Below are 21,510 nucleotides of genomic sequence, written 5' to 3'. Positions count from 1 at the left end.
CTCCCTGCAGTCCAAGGGACTCTCAAGAGTCTTCTCCAACACCACAGTTCAAAAGCATCCATTCTTCAGTGCTCAGCTTTCTTTATAGTCCAACTCTCACATCCATGTATGACTACTGGAGAAACCATAGTTTTGACGAGACGGATCTTGTTGGCAAAGGTCTGTCTCTGTTTTTTAGTATGCTGTCCTGGTTGTTCATAGCTTTTCTTCCAAGAAGCAAGCATCTTTTAATTTCATGGCTGTAGTGATTTTGGAGCCCAAGAAAATAAAGTCTCCCATTGTTTCCATTGTTTCCCCATCTATTTGCTCTGAAATGACAGGACTGGATGCCATGATCTTAGTTTTCTGCATATTGAGTCTTAAGCCAGCTTTTTCAGTCTCCTCTTTCAATTTCATCAAGAGGCTCTTTAGTTCTTCTTCACTTTCTGCCATAAGGGTGGTGTCATCTGCATATATGAGATTATGGATCTTTCTCCCAGCAATCTTGATTCCAGCTTGGGCTTCATCCAGCCCAACATTTTGCATGATGTACTCTGCATATAAGTTCAATAAGAAGGGTGACACTATACAGCCTTGACAGACTACTTTCCCAATTTGGAACTAGTCTGTTATCCCATGTTCAGTTCTAACTGTTGCTTCTCAATGTGCATACAGATTTCTCAGGAGGCAGGTAAGGTGGTCTGGTATACCCATCTCTTTAAGAAGTTTCCACAGTTTGTTGTGATCCACACAGTCAAAGGCTTTGGCTTAGTCAATAAAGCATAGGTTGATGTTTTTCTGTAACTCTCTTGCTTTTTCAATGATCCAACAGATGCTGGCAATTTGATCTTTGGTTCCTTTGCCCTTTCTAAATCAAGCTTGAACATCTGGAAGTTCTCAGTTCATGTACTATTGAAGCCTGGCTTGGCGAATTCTGAGCATTACTTTGCTAGCACGTGAGACAAGTGCAATTGTGCAGTAGTCTGAACATTGTTTGGCATTGCCTTTCTTTGAGATTGGAATGAAAACTGACCTTTTCCAGTTCTCTGGCCACTGCTGAATTTCCCAAATGTGCTGGCAAATTGAGTGCAGCACTTTCACAGCATCATCTTTTAGGATTTGAAATAGATCAACTGGAATTCCATCACCTCCACTAGCTTTGTTAGTGATGCTTCCTAAGGCCCACTTGACTTCACATTCCAGGATGTCTGGCACTAGGTGAGTGATCATACTATCATGATTATCGGGGTCATGAAGATCTTTTTTGTATAGTTCTTCTGTGTATTCTGTTCTATTCACCTGTTCTTAATATCTCCTGCTTCTGTTAGATCCATAGAATTTATGTCCTTTATTGTGCCCATTTTTGCATGAAATATTCCCTTGGTATTTCTAGTTTTCTTGAAGAGATCTCTAGTCTTTCCCATCCTGTTGTTTTCCTCTATTTCTTTGTGCTGATCACTGAGGAAGGCTTTCTTGATCTCTCTTTGCTCTTCTTTGGCACTCTGCATTCAGATGGGTATATCTTTCCTTTTGTCCTTTGCCTTTTGCTTCTCTCTTTTTTTTTTTTTCTCAGCTATTTGTAAGGCCTCCTCCGACAAGCATTTTGCATTTCTTTTTCTTGGGGCTGGTCTTGATTACTACCTCCTATACAATGTCCTGAACCCCCCTGCATAGTTTTTCAGGCATTGTGCCTGTCAAATCTAATCCCTTGAATCTATTTATCACTTCTACTGTATAATCATAAGGGATTTGATTTAGGTCCTATCTGAATGGCCAAGTGGTTTTCTCTATTTTCCTTAAATCTGAATTTGGCAGTAAGGAGTTCATGATATGAGCCACAGTCCACTCCTGGTCTTATTTTTTGCTGACTGTATAGCGCTTTTACATCTTTGGCTGCAAGTAATAAAAGTAATCTGATTTCAGTTTTGACCATCTGGTGAGGTGTATGTATAGAGTCTTCTCTTGTGTTGTTGGAAGAGGATGTTTGCTATGGCCAGTGTGTTCTCTTGGCAAAACTCTATTAGTCTTTGCCCTGCTTCATTCTGTATTCCAAGGCCAAATCTGCCTGTTATCCAGGTGTTTCTTGACTTCCTACTTTTGCATTCTAGTCCCCTATGCTGGAAAGGACATCTTTTTTTGGTGTTAGTTTTAGGTCTGTACAGGACCGTTTAACTTCAGCTTCTTCAGCATTACTGGTTGAGACGTAGACTTGGTATACTGGGATACTGAATGGTTTGCCTTGGAAATGAACAGAGATTATTCTGTCATTTTTGAAATTACATCCAAGTACTTCATTTCGGCCTCTTTTGTTGACTATGATGGCTACTTCATTTTTTCTAAGTAGTAGATATAATGCCCACAGTAGTAGATATAATGGTTATCTGAGTCAAATTCACCCATTCCAGTCCATTTCAGTTCCTGTTTGACCGCTTCCAATTTGCCTTGATCCATGGACCTAACATTTCAGGTTCTTATGCATTATTGTTCTTTACAGCATCGGACTTTACTTCCATCATCAGTCACCTTCCCAACTGGGTGTTGTTCTTGCTTTGGCTCCTTCTCTTCATTCTTTCTGAACTTATTTCCCCACTGATCTCTAGGTAGCATACTGGGCACCTACTGACCTGGGGAGTTCATCTTTCAGTGTCCTATCTTTTTGCCTTTTCATACTGTTCATAAGGTTCTCAAGGCAAGAATACTGAAGTGGTTTGCATTCTCTTCTCTAGTGGACCATGTTTTGTCAGAACTCTCCACCATAACCTGTCCATCTTGGGTGGTCCTATATGGCATTGAGCTAGACAAGGCTGTGGTCCCTGTGATCAGTTTGGTTAGTTTTCTGTGATCATGGTTTTCATTCTGTCTGCCTCTGATGAAAAGGATGAGAGACTTAAGGAAGCTTCCTGATGGGAGAGACTGACTGAGGGGGAAACTGGGTCTTGTTCTGATGGGCAGGTCCATGCTCAGTAAATCTTTAATCCAAATTTCTGTTGATGGGAGGGCCTGTGTTCCATCCCTGTTGTTTGACCTGAGGCCAAACTATGGTGGACATAATGAAGATGATGGTGACCTCCTTCAAAAGGTCCCATGCAAGCAGTGTAGCAGGCCACCACAGGTCCATGCCCCCACCAGAGACTCCTGGACACTCACGGGCAAGTCTGGGTCAATCTCTTGTGAGGTCACGGCTCCTTTCTCCCATGTCTGGTACACAGAAGATTTTGTTTGTGCCCTCCAAGAGTCTGTTTCCCCAGTTCTGTGTAAGTTCTGGCAGCTCTATGGTTAGGTTAATGGTGAACTCATTCAAGAAGGCTTAAGCCATACCTAGGTCTGCTGCACCCAGAGCCTCTGTCCCTGAGGCAGGCCACTGCTGACCATACCACCACAGGAGACACTTAAACACAGTTCTGGCTCAGTCTCTGTGGGGTCTCTGGGTGCTGGTGCACTCAAGGCTTGTTTGAGCCCTCTGTGTGTCTCTGGGGGTATGGGGTTTGATTCTAAGCATGGTTTTGCCCCCTCCAACCATCTTGCAGGGGCTTCTCCTTTGCCCTTGGATGTAGGGTATCTTTTTTTTTTTTTTGGTGGGATCCAACAATCTCCTGCAGATGAGTGTTCAGCAGCGAATTGTTGACCAAGATGTTCAGTTCAGTCCAGTTGCTCAGTCATGTCCAATTCTTTGTGACCCCATGAATCGCAGCACACCAGGCCTCCCTGTCCATCACTAACTCCCGGAGTTCACCCAAACTCATGTGCATCAAGTTGAAGATGCCATCCAGCCATCTCATCCTCTGTCGCCCCCTTCTTCTCCTGCCCTCAATCCCTCCCATCATCAGAGTCTTTTCCAATGAGTCAACACTTTGTATGAGGTGGCCAAAGTACTAGAGTTTCAGCTTCAGCATCATTCCTTCCAAAGAAATCCCAGAGCTGATCTCCTTTAGAATGGACTGGTTGGATCTCCTTGCAGTCCAAGGGACTCTCAAGAGTCTTCTCCAACACCACAGTTCAAAAGCATCAATTCTTCGACACTCAGCTTTCTTCATGACCAAGATGTTACCCAACCCCACAATGTCATCCTCTCCTCCTCTGCCCTTCTCCCACTCCCCCACCTCTTTCCAGGCACAATTCCAACAACTGGGACATTATAAAACATTTTAAACACAATTTAAAATAAAAAAAGCAAAATTAAAATTTCAGTAATAAAAAGGAACAAAATGGAAAATATTATTTATCAAATCCAATAAAATAGTCAAACAATGTTCAAACTCAGAGCTATGTTTTTCAGATTTAAAAGAACAAAATAACCAAGTTAAATTAAGACATTAATCTAAGATGTTAAAAAATGCCCCCCCCCCAATAAAACTAAGAAAAAGTAAATGTAAAAGTAGAAACAAAGCAAAAATAGAAAAGTAGAATAGGTAGATAGGATTTTTTTAAGTAACAAAATACAAAGTCCATAAAGCAGCAAATATAATCAAGGAAAAGGGAGAAAGATAAATTTACAAAAGGAGAAGGAAGAAAAGAAAACAAGTGCAGACTTGGAGCTGTTTAAAAATATTGAAAATCATGAAGGAATGGTCAGTCATATAGGAAAGTGAATTTACTCAAACTGAGTCCAAAGAAATATAGTGTGACAAAACAAGTGCATGGAAGAAAATGAAAACATTATGAAGAATTACCTCTAAAATGTTTCCAAACCAGATGTGTCTTCCAATGAGACTTATTACATTTTCCAGAAAAAGGTAATTTCCATACTGAACAGACTTTACCTCAGCTCATAGAAACAGATGGGAATTTTCAAAATTAATTTTGAAAAGCTAGTACTATCTTGAAAATATAATCTTATGTGAAAGAACAAATATATAGCAAGAACAATTCCAATATGATTGCAGAAGGGAAATCCTAAATCAATAAGATAAGTACACTACAATAATAAAGTAAAAGAATAACTACTGTAATTACATACAATACCAGTAATAAAGGGACGGTTCCTTAATTAGAATCATATTAATAGAAATATCAAATAGGAGGGGAAATGATCTCGAAAGATAAACTATTGACAATTGATAAAACTCAACATAAATTTTGGATTAACAACAGTAATAATCATAAAAATGTTACCAGTAAATTAAAAATACCAAAGCTATCTAACATGGTTTGGTTTACCAGTCTCAACAAAGGGTTCCTGCTACTGCTTAAGCTAATCATGCTGTGGGTCTCAAAGTTTGGTTCTCAGACCAGTAGCATCAGCAACACCTGGGAACTTGTCTGAAATTCCACTTCTCAGATTCCATGCCAGTCCTACTGAATCAGAAAGTCTGAGGGGGTGTTGCTTTTCCACCTGTGTTTTATTTTTAATTGGAGGATAATCGCTTTACAATACTTTATTGGTTTCTGCCATCTACTAACACGAATCAGTCATAGGTAGACATATGTGCCTTCCTGTTTTGAAAAGTTTGCAAAGCAGTCATGTGTTTTAACTGGTACATACTGATTCCTGAAGAGAAATCAACTGTTAGCATTTAAGGAATTTTGTGTGCCAGCTATTACATATAGACAATATTAAAAATTAAATATGCAAACTTACAATTAAAGTATATTAAAAATCAGAGATAAAAATATTCAAACTTTATTACTCCCTAAATACTCTGCTGCGTGTTAATATTATCTATGTTTCCAGGACTTTTGCAGCTAGTTTATTCTACAATGTATCTATTCCCAACTGCACTTTGATACTGAATAGCTTAAAGTTGGTCATGGTAAGAGTATTTTCAGAACTTACCCCCGAGATTAGTAAATGCCAAAATTCTGGATTTGATTGATTTTGATGATTGTGTAGGTCAGAGGTTGGCAAACTTCTTCTGAAAAGAATCAAAGAGTAACTACTTTAGGCTCTGTGGGCCATACAGTCTCTATTGTACCTGTCAGGGTAATGTGAAAACCACCACAGACAGTAGTAAACACATTTGGTGTACATGGGTGTGATTGTGTTCCAACAACATTTTAGTTTTTTAAAGCGCTGGGTCATATTTTTGACTGCTTGCCATAGTTTTCAGACTCCTGACTTCTTATATTTTAAAAGAAATATAATGAAGAGGGAAAAGATGGAGAAAATAAAAATTCAAATTAAATTTAAAGATTTGTTGTGAAAGCAGTTATTACATTCTATTCTGAAAAACACAAAAATTTGAGGGATATGCTTCTAGGATTAGGAGACAAATGATTCAGCAAGTAAGCCCCTCATACAGTTGACAAGTGAATATTCAACCTATCCGTACTGTTTCATCTTTCATATTAATCTGTGTAAACTAATATTCACACAAGAATTTCCATTCATCAGTAATTGCAACCATGAGTTAGCTAAGGATACAAAAATCTTCTCAAAGCCAACAGAAGCATTCTTTAAAAATTAATTGTTTCAGTGGAAATTGCAAGGAAGATTTTTGAGAATCATGGTTTTAGACAATATACCAAGATAAAAAGTGAAATGAGAGATATAGCTATTGATAAAAGAAGAAAAAAAATCATTATTTGTAGATGCCTTTATTGTGCACATAGAAAACCCAAGAGAGTCAACTGAAAATTACAAAAACCATAAAGAAAGCTCAACAAACATGTCAGATTCTAAATAAATGAGGACAAAATAATAAAACCTTCTCTATCATGAAAAGTCAATCAGAAAAATACAATAAAAAAGGTAATATTTACAAATCCTAAAACCATATAAAATACTTACATGTAAGTTTCAAGAAATGTCTAAGATATAAAAAAGCTCATCAACGGTTTTGAAAGAAGATTTACATAGAGAAGAAATTAATATTTTAAAGATAACTCCTAAAGTTTGTTGTTTTATGAATTAATATATTAACAGAATTTGGGGGCCATTTGACCCAGTGAATTTTTCAAAGTTCCCTGAAAAGAATGCGTGAGCCGTATTTTAAGAGATTAATGAGACTGGGTGAAGGTCTAAAAATTATACTAACGTGTTTTTAAAATACTGAAAATGAGTTTAAATAGCATGAGTGAAAGTGAAAGTCGCTCAGTTTTGTCCGACTCTTTGCCACCCCATGGCCTGTAGCCCACCAGGCTCCTATGTCCATGGAATTCTCCAGGCAAGAATATTGGAGCGGGTAGCCATTCATTCTCCAGGGGAACTTCTGGACCCAGGGATTGAACCTAGTTCTCCTGTATTACAGGCAGATTCTTTACTGTTTGAGCCACCAGAGAAGTCCTTAAATAGCATAGAAATTAGTAAAAATGAGCTGAATGTGACATCCAATGTGAACTATAACAGCAAGCTGCCACTCTCTGCTTATTGGTGGAGAAATATCTTGAAGTTTTTATAGTGAGACTAATATCCATTTGAAGGAAAAGTAAACTATGCTGAGTTCTATAAACTTAAAGAGAAGCACTTCACTTATCTTCCTATCCTAACCTGCCTACCACTGATACACTCCCCAGAGGTAGTCACTGGCAAATGTTCACAATCTGATATTCTTCATAGCTTATACACAGACATAATATTTGAATTTCTGTATATAAAAACTCTTATGTAAATAGAGCCATAACATATAAGTTACTCTGCCCTCACTCTTTAAAATCACTGATAAATAATGGACATTTCCCCATACTGATACAAAGACTTATTTGATCCCTTTTATTGGTAACACATTTCTGAGCTATGCATTTATATCACAATTTATCTTTAATCCCCTTTTGATGAGTATTGAGGAAGTTTCCACAGCATCGCTACTGCAATCTATTCATGATATGCACATATACACAAACATACACACATATACGTAACATATACACATAAAATATATGTATTTAATGGACAGTTCTGTAACATATTTTGAGTAAATCCTGAGAAGTGAAATTACTCTGTCAAATGATGCACACATTTAAAATCTCCATATATATTGTCCAATAGCATCACAGAAGATGTATGCCAATTTCTACCACCAGTATATGAAAATCCTGGATAAACAAGATCCTACTGCATAGCACAGGGAACTATGTCCAATCTCCTAAGATGAACCAAGATAAAAATAAAGACTGCAGCCATGAAATTAAAAGATGCTTGCTCCTTGGAAGAAAAGCTGTGACTAACCTAGATAGCATATTAAAAAGCAGAGACAGACCTTTGCCGACAAAAGTCCGTCTAGTGAAAGCTATGGTTTTTCCAGTAGTCATGTATGGATGTGAGAGTTGGACTATAAATGAAGTTGAGCACTGAAGTACTGATGCTTTTGAATCTCTGTGGTGTTGAAGAAGACTCTTGAGAGTCCCTTGGACTGCAAGGAGATCAAACCAGTCCATCCTAATGGAAATCAGTCCTGAATATTCACTGGAAGGACCGATGCTGAAGTTGAAACTCCAATCCTTTGGCCACCTGATGTGAAAAACTGACTCACTTGAAGGACCTTGATGCTGGGCAAGATTGAAGGCAGAAGGAGAAGGGGACGACAGAGGGATGCAATGGTTGGATGGCATCACCAACACGATGGACATGAGTTTGAATACTCCAGGAGTTGGTGATGGACAGGGAAGCCTGGTGTGCTGCAGTCCACGGGATTGCAAAGAGTCAGACACGACTGAGTGACTGAACTGAAGATAAACCGTGATGGAAAAGAATACATAAAAAAGAATATATCTGTTCGTGTATAAGAGAGTCACTTCACTATACAGCAGCAATTGGCACAACATTGTAAATAGACTATACTTCAATTCTTAAAAAAGAGAAAAAAAATCCTTTTTTTGTCTATGAAGAAATCATGAATATAATTTGTTACTGTTAATCTGATCAGTGGTAATTGATCTCTCAGTTGTTTTTTCAGTTCTTTAAAGTTACATTGAATATATTACATTCATTAAATTTTTTCTATGAATGGTTTGTTAATGTTACTAATTTTCTCTTGGATTGCTTTTATTGATTTTTTTTCTGTATTGAGGAAATTAGTAGTGTATATAATTCATATTGTAAAATGTTTCTTTGTTCCTGTACTATGGTAGATGTTTTTGTCATATTAGAAATCTTGGTTTTAGATAGCAAAATATAATTACTTGGAGGGCTTTGCCAATCAAAGACTGTTTTACAAATTATCCATGATTTCTCCTGTTATTTTTTAATTAATTTTGAATTTATTTTTATAAAGTGTTAAGTAGAGTTTCAAACTCCCCATGCCCAGTATTTGTTCAAGATGCTGGGAGCTGTTAAAAGATTTAATTATGGCCAAAAATATACGGATGCCCATTTTAAGGTATTTATAGTCTAGTTGGGTAAGACTTCCAATAATCATGTATTCCCACGAAATTTGTGATCCATGCTAGAAATGAAAGGTATATAGTGCTAAACGAAATGTTTTAACTTTGAGTCAAGAAAGGCTTCATGAGGTGATGACATTTGAGCAAAAAGGACAAAGAAAGGGCTATAACTAGGTCTGTACCTTTTAACCACCTTCACCACGTTCTCCCACCCCCTACTCCTTGCCTCTCAACCACATACCTTAGCTTTATTTCTATGAGTTTGGCTTTATAGATTTCGCATTTAAGTGAGATAATATATCACTTGTATTTCTCTGTGACTTATTTCACTTAGCACAATGCCCTCAAGATCCATCTATGACGTTGCAAATGGCAATATTTTCCTTTTTGTGGCTGATTAGTATCAATAATATATTTATACTGCATTTGCTTTATCTGTTCATCCATCAGTGGACATTTAGGTCATTTCCAAGCCTTGGCTATTGTAAGTAATGTTTAAGTGAACAAGGAGGTACAGATATGTCTCTAAGATCTCATTTCCTTCAGATATACTCCCAGAAGCAAAACTGTTGGATCTTATAGTATCTCTATTTTTAATTTTTGAGGAAACTTCATACCATTTTACATTGTGAAAGTGAAAGTCACTCAGTCGTGTCCAACTCTTTGCAACCCCATGGACTATACAATCCATGGAATTCTCCAGGCCAGAATACCAGAGTGGGTAGCTTTTCCATTCTCCATGGGATCTTCCCAACCCAGGGATCGAATCCATGTCTCCTGCATTGCAGGTAGATTCTTTACCAGTTGAGCCACAAGGGAAACCCGAGAATACTGGAGTGGGTCGCCTATTCCTTCTCAAGTGTATCTATCTGACCCAGGAATCGAACCGGGGTCTCCTGCATTGCAGGTGGATTCTTTTACATTGTAGCTATACCAATTTGCATTCCCATCAACACTGCATACGCATTCCCTTTTCTCTATGGCCTTACCAACATGCTTTCCCGCCTGTCTTTTTGATAAAGGCCATTCTGCCAGCTCCGAGGCAATATCTCATTCCGATTTTGATGGGCATTTTCGTAATGATTAGTGATATTGGACACTTTTCAGATACCTGTTGGCTCTTTGAGTATCTTCTTTGTAATAAAGTCTATTCAAGTCATCTACCCATTTTTTCAATTGGATTTGAGGGGATTTTTGCTACTGAGTTGCATAGTTTCTGATGTTTTAAATACTGACTGCTTACCAGATTTGTGATTTGTAAATATTTTCTCCCATTCCATAGGCTGACTTCTTATTTTGTCAATTATTTCTTTTACTGAGCAGAGTTTTTTTAGCTTGATGTAGTCCCACATTTTAAAAAATTTTGTTGCTTTGTCTTTAGGTGTTATAACTGAAAAAAATCATTGCCAGTATCCAGTCAAGGGTCTTCCTTGTGTATTCTTCTAGAGACTTTGCTTTCATATCCTACATTCAACTTTTAATCTACTTCAAATTAATGTTTTGAGTGACAAAGAGATATATCTCATTCTTTTGCATGTGAATATCCAATTTTCCCAGCATTAATAAAAGAGTATCTCTTCACCCTTGAGTATTCTTGGCTCTCTTGTCAAATACAAGTTAATCATGCACACATGGGTTTCTTTCTGGGTTCTTGGTTATCTTCCGTTAGTTCATCAGTCTGTTTTATGGCAGTACTGTATTGTTTTCTAAAATAAATTCTAGGGAGGTAATGTATAACATAAAGACTACAGTAAACAACAACATGATGACATCTTAGGAATCAGTGAAATAAAATGGATGAGAATGGTTAAGATTTAATTCAGTTGACCATTATATCTACTACTGTGGGCAAGAATCCCTTTGAAAACATGAAGTAGCCCTCATACTCAACAAGATTCCAAAACACAGCACTCAGGTGCAACCTCAAAACTGACAGAACGATCTCAGTTCATTTCCAAGACAAACCATTCAACATCACAGTAATCCAAGCCTGTGCCCCAACCACTGAAGCTGAAAAAGCTACATTTAACTTGTTCTATGGGCCATGAAATTAAAGACGCTTACTCCTTGGAAGAAAAGTCATGACCAACCTAGATAGCATATTCAAAAGCAGAGACATTACTTTGCCGACTAAGGTCCGTCTAGTCAAGGCTATGGTTTTTCCTGTGGTCATGTATGGATGTGAGAGTTGGACTGTGAAGAAAGCTGAGTGCTGAAGAATTGACACTTCTGAACTGTGGTGTTGGAGAAGACTCTTGAGAGTCCCTTGGGCTGCAAGGAGATCCAACCAGTCCATTCTGAAGGAGATCAGCCCTGGGATTTCTTTGGAAGGAATGATGGTAAAGCTGAAACTCCAGTACTTTGGTCACCTCATGAGAAGAGATGACTCATTGGAAAAAACTCTGATGCTGGGAGGGATTGGGGGCAGGAGGAGAAGGGGACGACCGAGGATGAGATGGCTGGATGGCATCACAGACTTGATGGACGTGAGTCTGAGTGAACTCCAGGAGTTGGTGATGGACAGGGAGGCCTGGCGTGCTGCGATTCATGGGGTCACAAAGAGTTGGACACGACTGAGTGACTGAACTGAACTGAACTGATGGGCTTCCCTGGCAGCTCAGCTGGTAAAGGATATGCTTGCAATGCAGGAGACCCCAGTTTGATTCCTGGGATGGGAAGATCCCCTGGAGAAGGGATAGTCTGCCCACTCTAGTATTCTTAGGCTTCCCCCAAATATAAAGCCAACTCTCTTCTGATTTTTGGGCTTCCCAGGTGGAGCTAGTGATAAAAACACCCACCTGCCAGTGTAAGAGATGTGGGTTTGATCCCTGGATCGATAAAATCCCCTGGAGGAGCACATGGCAAGCAACATCAGTATTCTTGTCTAGAGAATCCCATGGACGGAGGAGTCTGGTGGGCTACAGTACATGGGGTCACAAAGAGTAGAATAGGACTGAAGCAACTCAGCATGAAGACCTACACCATTTTCTAGAACTAACATCAAAAAGAAAGATGCTCTTTTCATCATAGAGGATTAGAATTCAAAAGTAGTAAGTCAAGAGATTCCTTGAATAACAGGCAAGTTCGACCTTGGAGGACAAAATGAAGCAGGGCAAAGGCTAACAGAGTTTTGTCAAGAGAACATACTGGTCATAGCAAATACTCTCTTTCATCAACATAAGAGACAGTCCTACACATCAGTTCAGTTCAGTCTCTCAGTCATGTCTGATGCTTTGCAACCCCAAGGACTGCAGCATGCCAGGCTTCCCTGTCCATCACCTACTCACAGCACATGCTCAAACTCATGTCCATTGAGACGGTGATGCCATCCAACCATCTCATCCTCTGTCGTCCCCTTCTCCTCCTGCCTTTGATCTTCCCAGCATCAGGGTCTTTTCAAATGAGTCAGTTCTTTGCATTAGGTGGCTGAAGTATTGGAGTTTCAACTTCAGCATCAGTCCTTCCAATGAATATTTAGGACTGATTTCCATCAGGATGGACTGGTTTGATCTCCTTGCAGTCCAAGGGACTCTCAAGAGTCTTCTCCAACACCACAGTTCAAAAGCATTAACACTTCAGTGCTCAGCTTTGTTTATAATCCAATTCTCATATCCATACATGACTACTGGAAAAACAATAGCTTTTACTAGGTGGACACTTGTCAGCAAAGGTCTGTCTATAGTTTTTAATATGCTGTCTAGGATGGTCATAGCTTTTCTCCCAAGGAGCAAGTGTCTTTTAATTACATGGCTGCAGTCAAAATCTGCAGTGATTTTGGAGCCCCCCAAAATAACGTCTCTCACTATTCCCATTATTTCCCCACCTATTTGCCATGAAGTGATGGGACTGTATGTCATGATCTCAGTTTTTTGAATGTTGAGTTTTAGGCCAACTTTTTCACTCTCCTGTTTCACTTTCATCAAGAGGTGCTTCAGTTCTTCACTCTCTGCTATAAGGGTGGTGTCATCTGCATATCTGACGTTATTGGTATTTCTCCTGGAATCTTGATTCCAGCTTGTGCTTCTTCCAGCCCAGCGTGTCTCATGATGTACTTCTGAGTATAAGATAAATAAGCAGGGTGACAACATACAGCCTTAATGTACTCCTTTCACAATTTGGAACTAGTCTGTTGTTCCATGTCCAGTTCTAACTGTTGCTTCTTGACCTGCATACGGATTTCTCAAGAGGCAGGTAAGGTGGTCTGGTATACTCATCTCTTTAAGAAGTTTCCACAGTTTGTTGTGATCCACACAAAGGCTTTGGTGTAGTCAATAAAGCATAGGTTGATGTTTTTCTGTAACTCTCTTGCTTTTTCAATGATTCAACAGATTTGGCAATTTGATCTCTGGTTTCTCTGCCCTTTCTAAATCAAGCTTGAACACTTGGAATTTCTTGGTTCACATGCTGTCAAAGCCTGGCTTGGAAAATTTTGAGCATTACTTTGCTAGTGTGTGAGATGAGTGCAATTGTGCAGTAGTCTGAACATTGCTTGACATTGCCTTTCTTTGGGATTGGAATGAAAACTGACCTTTTCCAGTCCTGAGGCCACTGCTGAGTGTTCCAAATTTGCTGGCAAATTAAGTGCAGCACTTTTACAGCATTATCTTTCAGGATTTGAAATAGCTAAACTCGAATTCCATCACCTCCACTAGCTTTGTTCTTAGTGATGCTTCCTAAGGCCCACTTGACTTCACATTCCAGGATGTCTGGCTCTAGGTGAGTGATCACACCTTGGTGGTTATCTGGGTCATGAAGACCTTTTTTGTTTAGTTCTTCTGTGTATTCTTGCCACCTCCTCTTAATATCTTGTGCTTCTGTTAGGTCCGTAGGATTTCTGTCCTTTATTGTGCCCATCTTTTCATGAAACATTCCCTTGGTATCTCTGATTTTCTTGAAGAAATCTCTAGTCTTTCCCACTCTGTTGTTTTCCTCTATTTCTTTGCACTGATCACTGAGGAAGGTTTTCTTATCTCTCCTTGCTCTTCTTTGGAACTCTGCATTCAGATGGGTATATCTTTCCTTTTGTCCTTTGCCTTTTGCTTTTCTTTTTTTTTTCCTCAGCTATTTGTAAGGCCTCCTCAGACAAGTATTTTGTTTTTTTCATTTCTTTTTCTTGGGGATGGTCTTGATCACTGCCTCCTGTACAGTGTCACAAATCTCTGTCCATAGTTTTTCAGACATTCTATCAGATATAATCCCTGGAATCTATGTGCCACTTCTGTATAATCTTAAGGGATCTGATTTAGGTTACACATGCCCAATGCTACACATGGACATCACTATATGGTCAATACTAAAATCAAATTGATTATGTTCTTTGTTGCCAAAATGGAGAAGCTCTATATCATCAGCAGAAATAAGAGCAGGTGCTAAATGCGGCTCAGATCATGAGCTCCTGATTGCAAAATTCAGGCTTAAAGTGAAGAAAGTAAGGAAAATCATTACGCCATTCAGTTATGAGTTAAATAAAATGCCTTATGATTATACAGTGGAGGTGACAAGTAGATTTAAGGGATTAGATCTGGTAGACAGAGTGCCTGAATAACTATGGACAGAGGTTTGTACATTGTATAGGAGGCAATGACCACCATCCCAAAGGGGGAAAAAAATGCAAGAAGGTAAACTGATTGAGGAGGCTTTACAAAGAGCCAAATAAAGGAGAGAAGTGAAACGCATGAGAGGAAAGGAAGGATATATCCAACTGAATGCAGATTTCCACAGAACAGCAAAGAGATATAGAAAGGCTTTATTAAATGAACAGTGCAATGAAATAAAGGAAAGCAATAGAATAGGAAAGACCAGAGGTTTCTTCAAGAAAATTGGAGATATCAAGGGAACATTTCATGCAACAATGGGCATGATAAATGGCAGAAATGTTAAGGATCTAACAAGCAGGTGAGATTAAGAAGAGTTAGCTTGCATACAGTAGCAACTATACAAAAAATGTCTTAGACCCACATAACCACAATGATGTGGTCATTCACCTAGAGCCAAACATACTAGAGTGTAAAGTCAAGTGGGCCTTAGGAAGCATAACTATAAACAAAGTGAGGGGACGTGACAGAATTCCAGCTGAACTGTTAAAACTCTTAAAAAATGATGTCACTAAAGTGCTGCATTCAATATGTCAACAAATTTGGAATACTCAGCAGTAGTCACAGAACTGTCAAAGGTCAGGTTTCATTTCAATCCCACAGAAGGGCAATATCAAAAAATGTTCAAACTATCATACAATTTCATTTCGCATGCTAAAAAGACAGTGCTCAAAATTCTTCAAGCTAGTCTTTGGCAGTATTCAGATATATGTGAACTGAGAACTTCCAGATGTACAAACTGGGTTTAGAGAAGGCAGAACAACCAGAAATCAAATTGCCAATATTTGTTGGATCATGGAGACAGCAATAGAACTGCAGAAAAATCATCTATTTTTGTTTTATTGACTATGCTAAAACCTTTGACTGTGTGGATCACAACAAACTGTGAAAAATTCTTACAGAGATGGGAGTACAATACTACCTAGCTCCTAAGAAATCTGTGTGCAGATTAAGAAGCAACAGTTAGAACTGGACATGGAACAACTGGTTGGTTCAAAATTGGGAAAGGAGTAAGATAAGGCTGTATATTGTCAACCTGCTTATTTGACTTCTAAGCAGAGTATGTCATGTGAAATGCCAAGCTGGATGAATCACAAACAAGAATCAATGCCAGGAGAAATATCAGCATCCTCAGATAATGCAGATGATACCACTCTCATGGCAGAAAGTGAAGAGAAACTAGAGTTTCTTGATGAGGGTGAAAGAGGAGAGTGAAAAAGCTGGTTTGAAAATCAACATTCAAAAAACTAAGTTCATAGCATCCAGTCCCATCACTTCATGGCAAATAGGAGGGGAAAAATTGGAAGCAGTGACATATTTTATTTTCTTGGGCTCCAAAATCACTGTGGATGGTGACTGCAGCCATGAAATTAAAAAACACCTGCTCTTTGGAAGGAATGGGCTTCCCTTGTGGCTTAATTGGTAAACAATCTGCCTGCAGTGCCAGAAACCTGGGTTTGATCTCTGGGTTAGGAAGATCCCCTGGAGAAGGGAAAGGCTACTCTAATATTCTAGCCTGGAGAATTCCATGGACTGTATAATCCATAGAGTCACAAAGAGCTGGACATGACTGAGCGACTTTCACTCAGTCACTTGGAAAGAAAACTATGAAAAATCTAGGCAATAGTTTAAAAAGTAGAGATATCATATTACCAACAATGTTCATATAGTCAAAGCTATGGTTTTACCAGTAGTCATGTACAGAAGTGAGTGTTGGACCATAAAGGAGGCAGAGCACCTAAGATTTGATGCTTCTAATTGTGGTGCTGGAGAAGACTCTTGAGAGTCCCTTGAACAGCAAAGAGATCAAACCAGTCAATATTAAAGGAAATCAACCCTGTATATTCATTGGAAGGACTGATGCTAAAGTTGAAGTTCCAATATTTTGGCCACCTAATGCAAAGAGCAGAAGTGGAAAAGACACTAATGCTGGAAAAGATTGAAGGTAAGAGGAGAAAGGGTTGGCAGAGAATGAGATGTCTCATTAGATAGCATCACTGCCTCGATGGACATGAATTTGAGCAACCCCGGGAAGATCAGTCCTGGGTGTTCATCGGAAGGACTGATGTTGAAGCTGAAACCAATACTTTGGCCATCTCATGCGAAGAGTTGACTCATTGGAAAATACCCTGATGCTGGGAGGGATTGGGGGCATGAGGAGAAGGGGATGACAGAGGATGAGATGGCTGGATGGAATCACCGACTCGATGGACATGAGTGGGAGTGAACTCCGGGAGCTGGTGATTGACAGGGAGGCCTGGCATCCTGCAATTCATGGGGTTACAAAGAGTCGGACATGACTGAGCAACTGAACTGAACTGGGGAGATAGTGTAAGACAGAAGAGCCTGACATGCTACAGTCCATGGGGTCACAAAGATTTGGACACTGCTTAGCGACTGAATACCAACAGTTAACAATACTCTACTGTATATTTGAAAGGCTGATAGCAAAATATCTTAAAAGTTAACACAAGTAAAGAAAAATTCTTATGTATATAAGATAATGAATTTTAATCTCACTTCATTGATCACTTTACAATACATATATCAAATCATTTTGTTATACACCCTGGTCTTATACAATGTTACATGACAATTTTATCTCAATAATATTGGGGAAAAATAAGTAAATAGAAAGTTTAAAACAAGAGGAAAAAAATGAGCTATAGTTAAAGATACATGGTTGAATGGAATAGGAAGTCTTTCAGACAGAAAACCTAAATGGGGCTTTGTGGGGAGATTACAGCATATTTTGATCATTGCAATCAGAGTAAATGGATTTAAGTGAAGGGTCCAGGGAAACAATGGAGGTGGCTGAAAAGGTCAGCAAGAATCTGATTGGGAAGAGGCTTGGTGGTTATGTCAATGATGCCAAATTTTTTTCACAAGAAGAAGAAGGGGCCTTTAAAGGGTTTTAAGCTGGAAAGTGACATAATCAGAATATTTTGTATTCTGCAAATATTATTCTTATGATAAGAAAAAGAATGAACACAAGATGGCTAGCTATTAGGTTATATTATTTGTATAATGTACATTTATTTATAATAATCCACTTTGCTGACTAAGGTCCATCTAGTTAAGGCTATGGTTTTTCCAGTGGTCATGTATGGATGTGAGAGTTGACCTGTGAAGAAGGCTGAGAGCCGAAGAATTGATGCTTTTGAACTGTGGTGTTGGAGAAGACTCTTGAGAGTCCCTTGGACTGCAAGGAGATCCAACCAGTCCATTCTGAAGGAGATCAACCCTGGGATTTCTTTGGAAGGAATGATGCTAAAGTTGAAACTCCAGTACTTTGGCCACCTCATGCAAAGAGTTGACTTATTGGAAAAGACTCTGATGCTGGAAGGGATTGGGGGCAGGAGGAGAAGGGGACCACAGAGGATGAGATGGCCAGATGGCATCATGGACTCGATGGAAGTGAGTCTGAGTGAACTCCGGGAGTTGGTGATGGACAGGGAGGCCTGGCGTGCTGCAATTCATGGGGTCACAAAGAGTCGGACACGACTGAGCGACTGAACTGAACTGAACTGAACTGATTTATAGAAAAAAATTGGAAAATTTCAGAAGGATGTTTCCATAAATTATATTCTTCATATAATCACAGAGAAAATGTCTTAGAAGAATATGTAATGACTGGGAAATGGTTACATTTAAGACAGGAAACAAAATTATATACATACGTATGTATGTGTATGTATATATAATATATATATAAAGTGGTCATGTGTCTGTATAATTATATATGTATAATTATACACACACACATTATAACCATTTTACACATATGACTAGAGTAATATACAGCAACATGTTACTCTAGGTTTACTTCAGATAGTACATTTATAGTCTCATTTCTACTTTTTAATTTTATAAATCTAATTTCAATGTATTATCTATGTAGGTACAACATTTCATAAAGAGTGTTATATTCCATAACACAATTTCATGCTCAAATAAAATATATCTCAAAGACAATCTTTGCTGAAATATTTATAGAAGTAAAAATTGAAGAGGTATAAAAAATATTTTCCAAAAAATAACCAAGAGCTCATCTCTCCCTTCTGAACACTCACGCAAAAAAAAAAAAAAAAAAACAAGGCCATAGTCCTGTTCCAACATATGTGTGCACATGTACACACACACACCCCTGTACACATGTCTATGCAGTAACATCAGTGTGAACCTCCTCTAGTTCTCTCTCCCTGCCCTCCTAGCTAATGGCTGGTATTCTAACCTAATTGTGCCCACCCTGCATCCCATGCCTCCCCAAAAATGTTCAAATTAATGTAGAGTAGATTGAATTCCAGGCTGGAGGACAGGAGACCTCCTGCAAAATAATCAGATCAGTTCAGTTCAGTTGCTCAGTTGTGTCTGACTCTTTGTGATTCCATGAATCACAGCACACCCAGCCTCCCTGTGCATCACCAACTCCCAGAGTTTACCCAAATTCAAGTCCATTGAGTCGGTGATGCCATCCAACCATCTCATCCTCTGTTGTCCCCTTCTCCTCCCGTCCTCAATCTTTCCCAGCATCAGGGTCTTTTCAAACGAGTCAGCCCTTCACATCAGGTGGCCAAAGTATTGAAGTTTCAGCTTCAACATCAGTCCTTCCAATGAACACCCAGGACTGACCTCCTTTAGAATGGACTGGTTGGATCTCCTTGCAGTCCAAGAGACTCTCAAAAGTCTTCTCCAACAGCACAGTTCAAAAGCGTCAATTCTTCAGCGCTCAGCTTTCTTTATAGTCCAACTCTCACATCCATACATGACAACTGGAAAAATCACAGCCTTGACTAGATGGATTGCCGGGAGCCAGCACATGCGGAGAGGCCTGATGGGCAAGGCGAGTCAGGCTTAATGGGTTCCCCCTGGGTTTTCCTGAACATCTACCCCCTAAAATCAGAGTCTGCCTGCCTTATTGTACTGTGCTTTCCACTCTTCTGACTCTAAAAGGAATTAACTTAGGGCTCCAGTTAACAGTCTCCTGCATATAAAAAGAATGTCTTGGTTTAAACCCCTTTGATGGCTTTCTAACTTATCTGACCGGTCTGCCCAGACTTTATGACTTGTGGATTGTTTACAGCCCCCAATCGTGAAAGGCACAAAGCTTAAAACATCTTTAAGATATAGAGCCTTTTAGAGCTAAGAATTAGTTTGGTGAAGGGTTCCATTGTTGAGTTAATGTTTGCCGCCAGGCCTCCATATCCTTTATCTTTAAGGCACCTGGGAGGATGCTAATCAATGTAATCAGGATGCAGAAATAGGAATATAGTAGTTTTGATGTTAGCAATATTAGACTTTTGAGTTAATTAATTTTCTCTTTGTTATAAATCACTGTACTCCACTTTCTTGTTATATAATGTTGTATCCTTGCTATGTAAGAATGTAACTTTATTTAGTGCTTTCTGAGAGTGGCACCAGACTTTGGGAAGAACAACACTATTACCCTTATCAGAAAAGCTATAGCTTTCCTTCCAAGAAGCAAGCGTCTTTTACTTTCATTGCTGCAGTCACTGTCTGCAGGGATTTTGGAGCCCAGGAAAATGAAATTTGTCACTGCTTCTACATTTTTCCCTCTATTTGCATGAAGTGATGGGACCAGATGTCATAAATTTAATTTTTTGAATGTTAAGTTTCAAGCCAGCTTTTTCACTCTCCTCTTTCACCTTCAGCAAGAAACTCTTTTGTTCCTCTTCACTTTTTGCCATGAGAGTGGTATCAACTGCATATATGAAGTTGCTGATATTTTTCCTGGCAATCTTGATTCCAGCTTGTGATTCATCCAGCCTAGCATTTCACATGATGTACTATGCATAGAAGTTAAATAAGCAGGGTGACGATATATAGCCTTATATACTCCTTTCCCAACTTTCAACAGTCAGTTGTTTCATGTCCAGTTGTGTTACTTCTTGTCCTGCATACAGGTTTCACAATAGACAGGTAAGATTGTCTGGGACCCCTCCCGTTTCTTTAAGAATTTTCCAGCTTTTTGGGGTCCACACAGTCAAAAACTTTATATCTTCAATGAAGCAGATGTTTTTCTGGAACTTCCTTGCTTTCTCTATGATTCAGTGGATGTGATAATTTGATCTCCGCTTCTTCTGCCCTTCCTAAACCCACCTTGTATGTCTGTAAGTTCCCAGTTCACCTATTGTTGAAGCCTAACTTTAAGGATTTTGAATATTATCTTGTAGCATGTGAAATGAGAGCAATGTAAGGTAGTTTGAACATTCTGTGGCATTGCTCTTCTTTGGGATTGAAATTAAAACTGACCTTTTCCAGTCCCGTGACTGCTGCTGAGCTTTTCAAATTTGCTGACATATTAAATGCAGCATTCTAACAGCATCATCTTTTAAGATTTTAAATATCTCAGCTGGAATTCCATCACCTACTTTGTTCATAGTAACGCTTCCTAAGGCCTTCTTGACTTCACAGTCTAGGATGTCTGGTTCTAGGTAACTGACCACACCATTCTTGTTATTCTGTTTATTAAGACAATTTTTGTATGGTTCTTCTGTGTTTTCTTGCCACCTCTTCTTAATCTCTTCTGCTTCTGTTAAGTCCTTACTGTTTCTATCCTGTATTGTACCCATCCTTGCATGAAATGTTCCTTTGATATCTCCAATTTTCTTGAATAGATCTCTAGTCTTTCCCATTCTATTGTTTTCCTTTATTTCTT

The sequence above is a fragment of the Budorcas taxicolor genome, chromosome 8 (genome assembly GCF_023091745.1).
Source record: "Budorcas taxicolor isolate Tak-1 chromosome 8, Takin1.1, whole genome shotgun sequence".
Taxonomy (NCBI): domain Eukaryota; kingdom Metazoa; phylum Chordata; class Mammalia; order Artiodactyla; family Bovidae; genus Budorcas; species Budorcas taxicolor.
The sequence above is the reverse complement of the archived record's forward strand: the minus strand, read 5'-3'. Positions refer to the sequence as shown.